We start from the raw sequence: 9,876 nt of genomic DNA on the forward strand, positions 1-9,876 counted from the left end.
AGATGGCAGCAAACCCTGGCGAGCAGGGCCAGCCCTGCCAGGGTGAGCCAGGAAGGGAGGGAGGGATCAGATTCAACCCCAGCCCTGGGCCCGGCCAGGCTAGCAGCCCTCCATGCTGCTCCCGTCTCCCCCGCCCCTGAGGCACCCGCGGGAGCAGCTGGCAGGAACCGGGGTCCGGGGTGGGGAACTGGCCTGGCAGGATGAATGAGGAGAGGGTGGCAGGTCCGTATGTGCTGCATCATTCTGTCCTTCGGGGGGTCTATCCCCACTCTAACCACTAGACCTCCCACCCCCCAGCTTCCCCTCCATCCAGTGTGTCCTTGCCCCCCACCCCAACCAGCGGGTAGCGGGACCTGAGCAACCTCCCCAGAGCAGAGCAGAGCACGGCCCAGCATGGGGCTGTGGGGCTCAGCCCCCTGCTCGACTTGGCTGCTGCACGGCTGCCTTTGGGACAGAGATTATCACCGTGCTAACTTGGCACCAAACTGCGGGGGTGACTCCTTCAAACCGTTATCTTCCCTGGTTCGATGGGGAGCTCTTTGGGCAGGGATTGACTCTCGCTGTGGGTCTGCATGGCACAACGGGGGCCCTGATCTCAGTCGGGGTCCGAGTAGCGCCCAGCACAATGGGGCCCTGATCTCAATTCTCATCTGCCCCCTGTCTGGAGAGACACAGCAGGGCTCTGGCTGTGTGTGATCCATTATGTTGCCCACTAGTGACCAGGACCACTGTGCGGTTAAGAGACCTAATGCTGCAAGCTGCTGAGGGAGCTCTCCCGTAGCTCAGCTGGGTTGGGACCTGTCTCAGTCCCCCCCGTGTGGTCTCCAGCTGGAGCTGTTATTTGTTTTATTTCCACACTGCTCTGTGTTGTTGCTGCATGGCTGTTCAGGAGCCCCTGCACCCCGCCCCAGAGGTGGCTGCATCTCAGTGCTGGGCGAGGGATCCCTGTATAAACAGCCCCCACGCCCCACCCCAGAGGCGGCTGCATCTCAGTGAGCTGAGAACTCATCCCTCTGTAAACAGCCAGAAGTGATCCCTAGGTGCCGCGGCGAAGAGCTGACCCCAGGACAGCCCAGGCTGGGAGCAGCAGCTGTGGCCCATTGCCAGGCCAGCGCTTCCGGTCCATGGGCCAGGCCCACGGTCGGGGTAACTCTGTGTCACACCCCTGCAGCTCACAGCTCTCTGTCCAGAACCCCTCCTGGGCCCTGCCGCATGGACCCTGATGGAGAGACAGCTGATTTCCACCAGCTGGGGACCTGGCCCCATTGACACCAGTTTCCCCCAGCTGGGGCCCTGACTCGCTGTCTGCCCCCATCCTCACAGCCCGAGCGCTGAACTTCGCTCCAAGATTGGCCACAATAAAACCAGCTGGCTCCTTGGATGGAAAAACGATTCCTGCCCTCAACCCCTTCCCCTCGCACCACGCCAGCCCATGGTCCCCCATCTCTACATTGAATTGCACAGTATTTACTGGGGGGCAGGGGAGCAGGGCCAGCTAGCCAGAGCATCCCTGACGGCTCTATGCCTGCTGCACTCCACCCCCTAAGCTAAAGGAGTCGCTCCCTCAGCCAGCAGCTTGAGTTGGCTGTTATCCGCCGTAGGGTGCAGGCACTATGCACCCCCGTGTTACCTCAGTGCTGTGACCCCCGTTGGTCTCCAGCCATTTTGTCGCTGCTGCCCGGAGGCCCCATTGTCAGCCACAAAAGAAGCAGCGTTGCACGGTGAGACCCCTCTGTACCAACAGCCCTGACCCGCTGAGCTACAGGGAACTCGCTGTGGGCCATATAGGGCATATGGCACATAGGTGCCTTTCTGACTCTGTCCAGAAGGGGGCAGACTTGAGCTCTCTCTCACACCCGCAAGGTGTCACAGCCGCTCGCTGAGAGCCAGACCAGAAAATTCCCCACTGAGCTAAACAGCCCCGACACCTTCCAGCGCCCCCCCCCAAATTAAGAACCGCACTCACACATGCCAGCCAGCCCGGAGGGCAGGGTAGGAGTCAGGACTCCTGGGTCCCTTCTGCTGCTTTCTGATCTCCCCATCCCCCACCAGCGTCTTTCTCACGTTGCCGCCCAGGCAGGCGAAATCGCCAACTCAGCAAAAGAAAAAAATAAACTCGGAGCGGAAAAAGCTCTTGTGGGTGAAGCTGGCGTGACGCAGACGGGTTGGCAGCTGGGGAGGGCTGGGGAGGGGGCCGAGGAAAGGTGGAAGCGCCAGGCTGCCCGCTGGAGACGTTTGTCTCTCCTTCCACACGCACCTGCACCTTCCCCCTTCACTGCAAAAGGGTTCTGGGGCCAGAGCCCTGGCTGGGGGCAATGGGCCAGATCCCCAGCTGGGGGCAATGGGCCAGATCCCCGCCTGGTGTCAATGGAACCAATGGGCCAGGCCAGAGCCCCGGCTGGTGGCAATGGGCCAGATCCCCGGCTGGGGGCAATGGGCGTCGCTGCGCTGCAGGGTGGACTGGGGGGCACTTCAAGGGATGCCGCAGGTGTTGCTGGAAAGGCTGTTGGGGAGGAGATTGCGGGGGGACTCGTCTTGTTAAACCAGATGCCTCAGCGGTGCTGGGGGCGCTGTGCTGCGGGGAGCAGGGCAGGGACTCAGAAGGGGGTGTCCCAGCATGGCACTAGGGGGCGCTGTGCGGCGGGGAGCAGGAGAGGGACTCAGAAGGGGGTGTCCCAGCATGGCACTAGGGGGCGCCGTGCTGCGGGGAGCGGGGCAGGGTGAAGGTCTCCTCATTAACCCTTCATCTCCTGGACAAATCCACATGTGCTATGTCAATCCTGTTGTTTGTCTTGAGGGCTATTTTCAGGGGCACCTGCCTGGCTTTGCACTGCCAGCCAGTTCCATTAAACCTGGACTGAAAGTCGACAAGGGATTCTGCTTCACTCCCTGACCTAGTATGTTGTACCGTGTAGCTGTTAAACAGCCCCTGCGCCCCAGCCCAGAGGCAGCTGCATCTCTGCACTGAGCAAAGGAGCCCTGTAAAAACAGTCCTTGCACCCCACCCCAGAGGCAGCTGCTTCTCAGCTCTGGGTGAGGGAGCCCCACACCCCAGCCCAGAGCTGGTTGGATCTGAGCTCCAGGTGCGGGATTTCTGAATAAACAGCCCCTGCACCCACCCCAGAGACAGCTGCAGCTCAGCACCGGGTGGGCGATCCCTGTGTTTATAGGGTTTAATGTACTTTGTGATTCTTCCTGACCACCCCGCTTCTGGCAGTGACTTGCACAGGCTGCAGGTCAGCAAGTTCACCACCCAGCCCCCGGCACATCTGTCCCCAGAACGCCCCCCACCCTCCACCCCCAGCCTCCCACCGGTGCCCCAGCCAGCAGCTGCAGCTTGGCTCCCAATGCTAAGCGGTCTCAGAGCTCCCTGGTTCGCTCTGGCTCTGGGTTTGGGAGGTGGAGGGTGCAGGGCGAGCAGGTGGTAGCTAGGTACGAGAGCTGGGATATCCTGTACTGACCAGGTAGGGGAAAGCAGCAGGATGTGGCTTCTCGGGTCTGTGCGCTGCCTCGGGGAGCACGTAAGAACTGCCAGTTCAGCAAACAGCCGCTGGAGCCCCGGAGCTCAGTGTCGGGCTCCGGGCCCCAGATCCCCCCCACACTGGAGCCAAATTCAGGTCTCTGCCCCCCGAGCTGAATTCAGGACTCTGGCCCCAGATCGCTCCTTCCCTCCCCCCCCGAGCTGAATTCAGGACTCTGGCCCCAGATCGCTCCTTCCCTCCCCCCCCGAGCTGAATTCAGGACTCTGGCCCCAGATCCCACCAACACACACCACCAGAACTGAATTTAGGGCTCCGGGCCCCAGATCCCCCCCGAGCTGAATTCAGGCTCTGGGCCCCAGATTCCTCCCTCCCTCCCCCCAGAGCTGAATTCAGGCTCCGGGCCCCAGATCCCTCCCTCCCTTCCCCCCCAGAGCTGACTTTAGGGTTCTGGGTCCAAGCCGCCATGCGCCCAGGTCCTGCCACACAGGTCGCTCCCGGCACCGCGGGCTGCCTGCCCCCTGCTGCTCCAGTCTTCGCCACTGCCAAGCAAGTGAAGCAGAGCAGGGAGGTGTGAAGGTCTCCCCGGCAGCTGGGGGTGCAGGAGAGTCCTGCAGCGAGTCGGGGGGTGGGGGAGGGTGTGCGTGGGCAGCGAGCGAGCAGGGCTCTCCACATCTGAACCACTTGGGCCACAGTTCCCCCTCGGTGTGACCACACCAGATGCCCACGCGCACGGCAGCAGTACCGGGAGGAAAGAGACAAGAGCAGCAGGGCCTCCGGGCTTCTGTGCAGCAGGGGGACCAGCTGGCACCTGGCACCAGCCTCCCGGGCAATCTGCCCGAGGAAGCCAGCAAAGCCCAGGTCAGCGCCTGGATGGGAGACCTCGGCGTACAGCAGGGATCAGGGTAGGGGTCTCCAGGGAGCTCGCTCCCCTCACAGTCAGTGCTGGCCCAATGCCCCAGTGCAGCGCTAGGGGTGTGGGTGACTCCATAGAGGGCACTGGGCTTGGCACTGCTCTGTGGAATTCGCCATCTCCCCAGGGAACTGCCGTCTTCTTCTTCTCGAGCTATGAGACAGAGGCAACAGAAGGTCCTGATCCCCCTTCTCTTGACCAGTCAGGAGTTCACAGACTTATCGCGCCCCCTCTTATCCGTCTCCTTTCTAAGGTAAACTGGTATAAAGAGCAGCAGAGCCCCCATTCCGGAAACAGCAGCTTCTCTGTACCAGGCACGGGCCCCCTGCATAAACAGCCGCTACGCCCCACCCCAGAGGTAGCTGCACCTCAGCACCGGTTGATGCAATCCCAGTGCGACTTATAAACTATCCCAGTGGCCCCCAAACTTTTTACCTTGTGGCCCCCCTTATCCTTGTCCACCCCCCCCCCCCCCCGAGCAAGGAGCAGGGCCGCAACTCCAGGAGGGGAGCCACGGAGAGAGGTAAGGGGGCCGAGGCTGGGACCACACCTGGGGCAGGGGCGGGAGCGGATCCTGGGCAGATCCCCGGGCGCAGGGCCAGCAGGCAGGACCTCGGGCGTGGGGCCGGCAGCCAATCCCTGGGCACGGGGCCAGGAGCGGATCCCGGGTGCGGGGCCTGGAGCAGATCCCCAGGCATGGGGCCAGCAGCCGGTCCCGGACACAGAGCTGAGAGCAGAGTCCCAGGCACGCACACACACTTGCGGTGGGATAGGGGGAGCTCACACCCTGTAACTGCCCCCCACACACGCCTGAGGGGGTAGAGGGAGGTCACACCCTGTAACTGCCCCCACACACGCCTGGGGAGGGCAGGGGGAGTTCACACCCTGTAACTGCCCCCACACACGCCTGGCGGGGCAGGGGAAGTTCACACCCTGTAACTGCCCCCACACACACCTGGGGGGGGCAGGGGGAGTTCACACCCTGTAACTGCCCTCACACACGCCTGGGGGGGCAGGGGGAGGTCACACCCTGTAACTGCCCCCACACACGCCTGGGGGGGCAGGGGGAGGTCACACCCTGTAACTGCCCCCACACACGCCTGGGGAGGGCAGGGGGAGTTCACACCCTGTAACTGCCCCCACACACGCCTGGGGGGGCAGGGGGAGGTCACACCCTGTAACTGGCCCTACACACACTTGAGGGGGGACAGGGGGAGTTCAGAATAACAAAAGACAACCCCCCTGACCACAAGCTCATCTTTTTTTTTTACTAAAATCTCCTAATCTGGGGGGTTCGTCTCGATCTCCTGGCGCTGTCAATGACCAGCTCCCACCGAGAGCAGAGAGAGCCTGACCCACCTGGCCTCTAGGGGGAGCTGTTTGCTCAGTGACATTTAATATCTGATTATTACGAAGCCCTGGCGATTAGTTCCCATTCACCCTGCTCTTGCAGGCCCCACGGAGGCCCCCACATGAGGTTCAGGCTGACGGCCTCACGCTCTCTCTCACTTGCTCCCTCTGGCTCGTTCTCGCGCTCCGGGTGCGACTTCCTCACCCGGTGCCGGCCTTATAAACGCTGCTATTTCCAGCCTGCCCCGCTCGTGCCCCGCCTCCCCGCGCCGCGGCCCTCATTGGCACAGCGAGAAAGAGGAACTGGCCCCGGCCGCTGTGGTGTACGTGGGTCTGAGGGAACAGGTTGTACTTCGAGGTTAAGTACAACTGTAGAAACACACGAGGCCACAAATGCAATTGTGCGACTGCCCCCGTGCAAGCACGCTGGAGCCACAGCCGTGCAAACGCAATCGGCTTGAACGTGCAGCCGGGCAGCTGCCAAGGTCTCCTGCAGCCCCCACGTAACTACAGCCTTTCGCAGGCCCGGTCGGCTGCGAGTGCGGCCCGAACCAGGGCAGTCCGCCACACCGCGGCTCCCACTGGGTCCCGGCGGCCGTGCACGCACACAGTGCAGCAGGTCCAATGGTGCCGCTGCTCAGACGCTATGCGACAGGCGCAACAGGGCCCCCACGAGTGTACAGAGCCACCACGCTGCAAGGGCAGCGGTTCCGTGGTGCCGCGAAACCTGGACGAGCGTGCGACGACGCTCCCAGCCGGACGGTGCAGAGCGGCCCCGGAAGTACAGTTGCACAAGGGTGCAAGCGTGTCGTACGACGAGTGCGACCAGGCCAAGCAGCTTTCGGCTGAAAGTGCAATGGTACAACACACTAGCGAGCTCGCCAGTATGCCCACAGCCATGCAAGCGCCCCACGACGGAAGTGCGACCAGTGCAACCCCACGAGGCTCCAAGGGCACTGTGCCACTCTAGATGTGCGAGCCCAATACACACTACGACGGCGTAAGCCCATTGCTCTGCAGTAGCCTTGCTCGGGTCCAGTCCCTGTGCCCTGGCGATGACTCTCTCCGGGGACCTACTCACAACAAGCAGGCTGGTGCCTGAGTTTGTCCCAGTGCATTCTGGGAAACTCCGGGCTGTGATTGAGAATTACTTGCTAGCTCAGGTCCAGTCCCCCTGCTCCAATGCAGATTTAAATATTTGGACAAAGCAGAGCGGCTTCAAGAGGAGAGGGTAAGAACACCCCAGCTCTGCATATCCCATAAGGTGCGTGTTTGGGATCCCTGTGCTGCATCCGGCAGAGCGGAGATTAGAACCTGGGCCTCCCACATCCTGGAAGAGGCTCTGCCACTGGGATAAGCAAGGCACCCCCCATGATCCTTTGTGCAGGACTCAGTTTGGGCTGGAAACTGACTGGGAGGCAGATGGCAAACGAACAGAGCCCAGTGGTTCTTATTTTGGAAGATCGCCTGGTTTGCAAGCTGCACTGGTGATTCTCTAAGGGTCTGAGGTGTGACGACCACATGCGGCACCGAGGAGACACAAACCTCCACCTTCCTTTCATCTACAGCCCATGGGCGGCCGGAGTCCCCGGCGATGCTCTGGAACGACTCCCTACGAAGCCAGTCAGTCTGGGGGAGCCTCCTCTCTCTGAGCAGACTGTCTCCAGGACAAGAAGCTTACACAGCTTCGACCTTCCTGAGTCTGACCTCGGAGCATTCAGCATCCCCTTTTCACACCATGCACTTCCCCCAGGGAATCCGCACTGGCGGGGCTCCTGGGGAAGCCAGAGGGTCCTGCACCCCAACTCCGCAGTCAGACGTGACTCTCAGCCAGCCAGTAAAACAGAAGGTTTATTAAAACGACAGGAACATGGTCTAAAACAGAGCTTGTAGGTACAGAGAACAGGACCCCTCAGTCAGGTCTGTCTTGGGGGGCAGGGAGCCCAGAGGCCCATCTGGGCCTCCCTCTGTTTCCCCAGCCAGCTCCAAACTGAAACTCTCCAGCCCCTCCTCTGGCCTTTGTCTCTTTCCTGGGCCAGGTGGCCACCTGATCTCTTTGTTCTCCAACACCTTCAGTGGACACCTTTGCAGAGGAGGGGCCCAGGCCATCAGTTGCCAGGAGACAGGGTGTCGGCCATTCTCTGTGCAGACAGCATCACACTGGCCGTCTAGGGCTCTGCAACAATCACACACCCTTATCCCACCACCTAGATACTTAAGAAATGCCTAGGGGAAACTGAGGCACTCACACAGTATTCAGAGAAAACATTAAGAACATGCCCACTTCGTCACAGGGTTTGTACCACAGGTCGTACGCTGTAAAGCCAGATGGGACAAGTGTGACCATCCCATCTGACCGCCTGCATAACACAGGCCCTAGGACTTCCCCCGCTTAATTCCTGTGGGAACTGGAGCAGATCTGCTAGGAAAACATCCAGCCTTGATTTAAAAATAGCCAGTGATGGAGAATCCACCATGGCCCTTGGTAAATTGTTCCAATGTTTTGTTCCCCACACTGTTAAAAATCTGTGTTTTATTTCCAGTCTGAAGGTGTCTAGTTTCAACTTCCAGCTTTGCTCGATTGACGAGCACATGATCAATATTTTGTTCCCCATGACGGTACTTATAGACTGTGATCAAGTTGTGCCTTAACCTTCTCTTTGTGGGGCTCTGGGTTCTTTGCCCAGCTCTGGGAAAGGAGCGGGGTCTAGTGGTTAGAGCAGGAGGGCTCTGGGAATCAGGAAACCTGGGTTCCGTTCCCAGCTCTGGGAGGGGAGTGGGGTCTCGTGGTTAGGGCATGAGGGGGGCTGTGAGGCACAACTACTAGACCCCACTCCTCTCCCAGAGCTGGTCCATGGCTGGCATTTCTACATGTACAGTATTCAAGATAAATAATCCATGCAGTTACCTGGATCTGAAATGGCCCCATTTGAGTATGTCAGGGATGCACTCTGGTCCCCTGAATGTTGAAACCATCACAGCTGCCTGTAGTGATAAGGACTCAGAAAACAGAGAAATCATAAATAGATCTTCCCCCGGATAAAGCAAATATTAAATATACGGCACTGGCTATTTTTGGCCTCTCAGCCTGGACTGTCCCATGCTGTGTTGGTTGTTCAAACACGATGGAAGTGCGGGGTGGGGGCTAGGCGACCAGTTTATTTAATAAAACAAACTCTTCCCTTCCAGCCGCACAAAGGAGCAGACAGGGCTGGAGCCATCCCTGCATCTCGCCGGGGAATAAGGGGACAGGACAATGAGCGGATCAAAGGGATGATTTGGAGTGGGGTCTAGAGGTTAGAGCAGAGGGGCTAGGAGTCAGGACTCCTGGGTTCGATTATGACTCCATTCTCCTTCCAGAGCTGGAAATAGAACCCAGGAGTCCTGACCCCCAGCACACCATCCCACCACCCTTCTAACCCAGCAGACCCCCGATGTCATTTGCACCAGTAACGTAGAAGATCCTGGACAAAATTGGACCCAGTCCGGGCGGGTAAATAGATCCAATTTGTGGCTCTGATTTCCAAAGTCTGGATCCCCCCGCCCCGTTTGTGGGATGCCCTGTTTCCCCCGCCCCCCCAGCTCCGGGGCAGGAGCTGCCCATGCGGCTCAGACACGGGCGGAGCACGGGTGCCAGAGGAAGGAGCCGGCCCACGCTCCAGCACAATAGTGCCGTCGCCCAGAGCCAGCGCCAGGGCGTCCGAGTCCCTGCACTGCGGCCGGCCCAGGGCAACCACTTCCCTCAGAACAACAGCAGGAGCCCACGAGCGGGGAGTGGCCCCGGTTTGTCGGCGCTTTCACTTCTCCTGCTCCTGAGCTTTCCTGCCCATTGTTCAGCTTGGGAGTCGTTGCAGACGCTTCCTTATGGCACCGCAGCTGATATCCCACGAGAGCCGGGGCACATGTGCAGCTGCATCCCCAGCCTGGCCCCAGGGGGCGCTGTGCTGCTGGGGGTCCTGCCCCCAATGCCCTGCGTGTGCCCCGTCCCCCTACACGCCCCAGCCTGGCGCCAGGGGGCGCTGTGCTGCTGGGGGTCCTGCCCCCAATGCCCTGCGTGTGCCCCGTCCCCTTACACGCCCCAGCCTGGCGCCAGGGGGCGCTGTGCTGCTGGGGGTCCTGCCCCCAATGCCCTGC

The sequence above is a fragment of the Lepidochelys kempii genome, chromosome 20, assembly GCF_965140265.1.
Source record: "Lepidochelys kempii isolate rLepKem1 chromosome 20, rLepKem1.hap2, whole genome shotgun sequence".
NCBI lineage: Eukaryota > Metazoa > Chordata > Testudines > Cheloniidae > Lepidochelys > Lepidochelys kempii.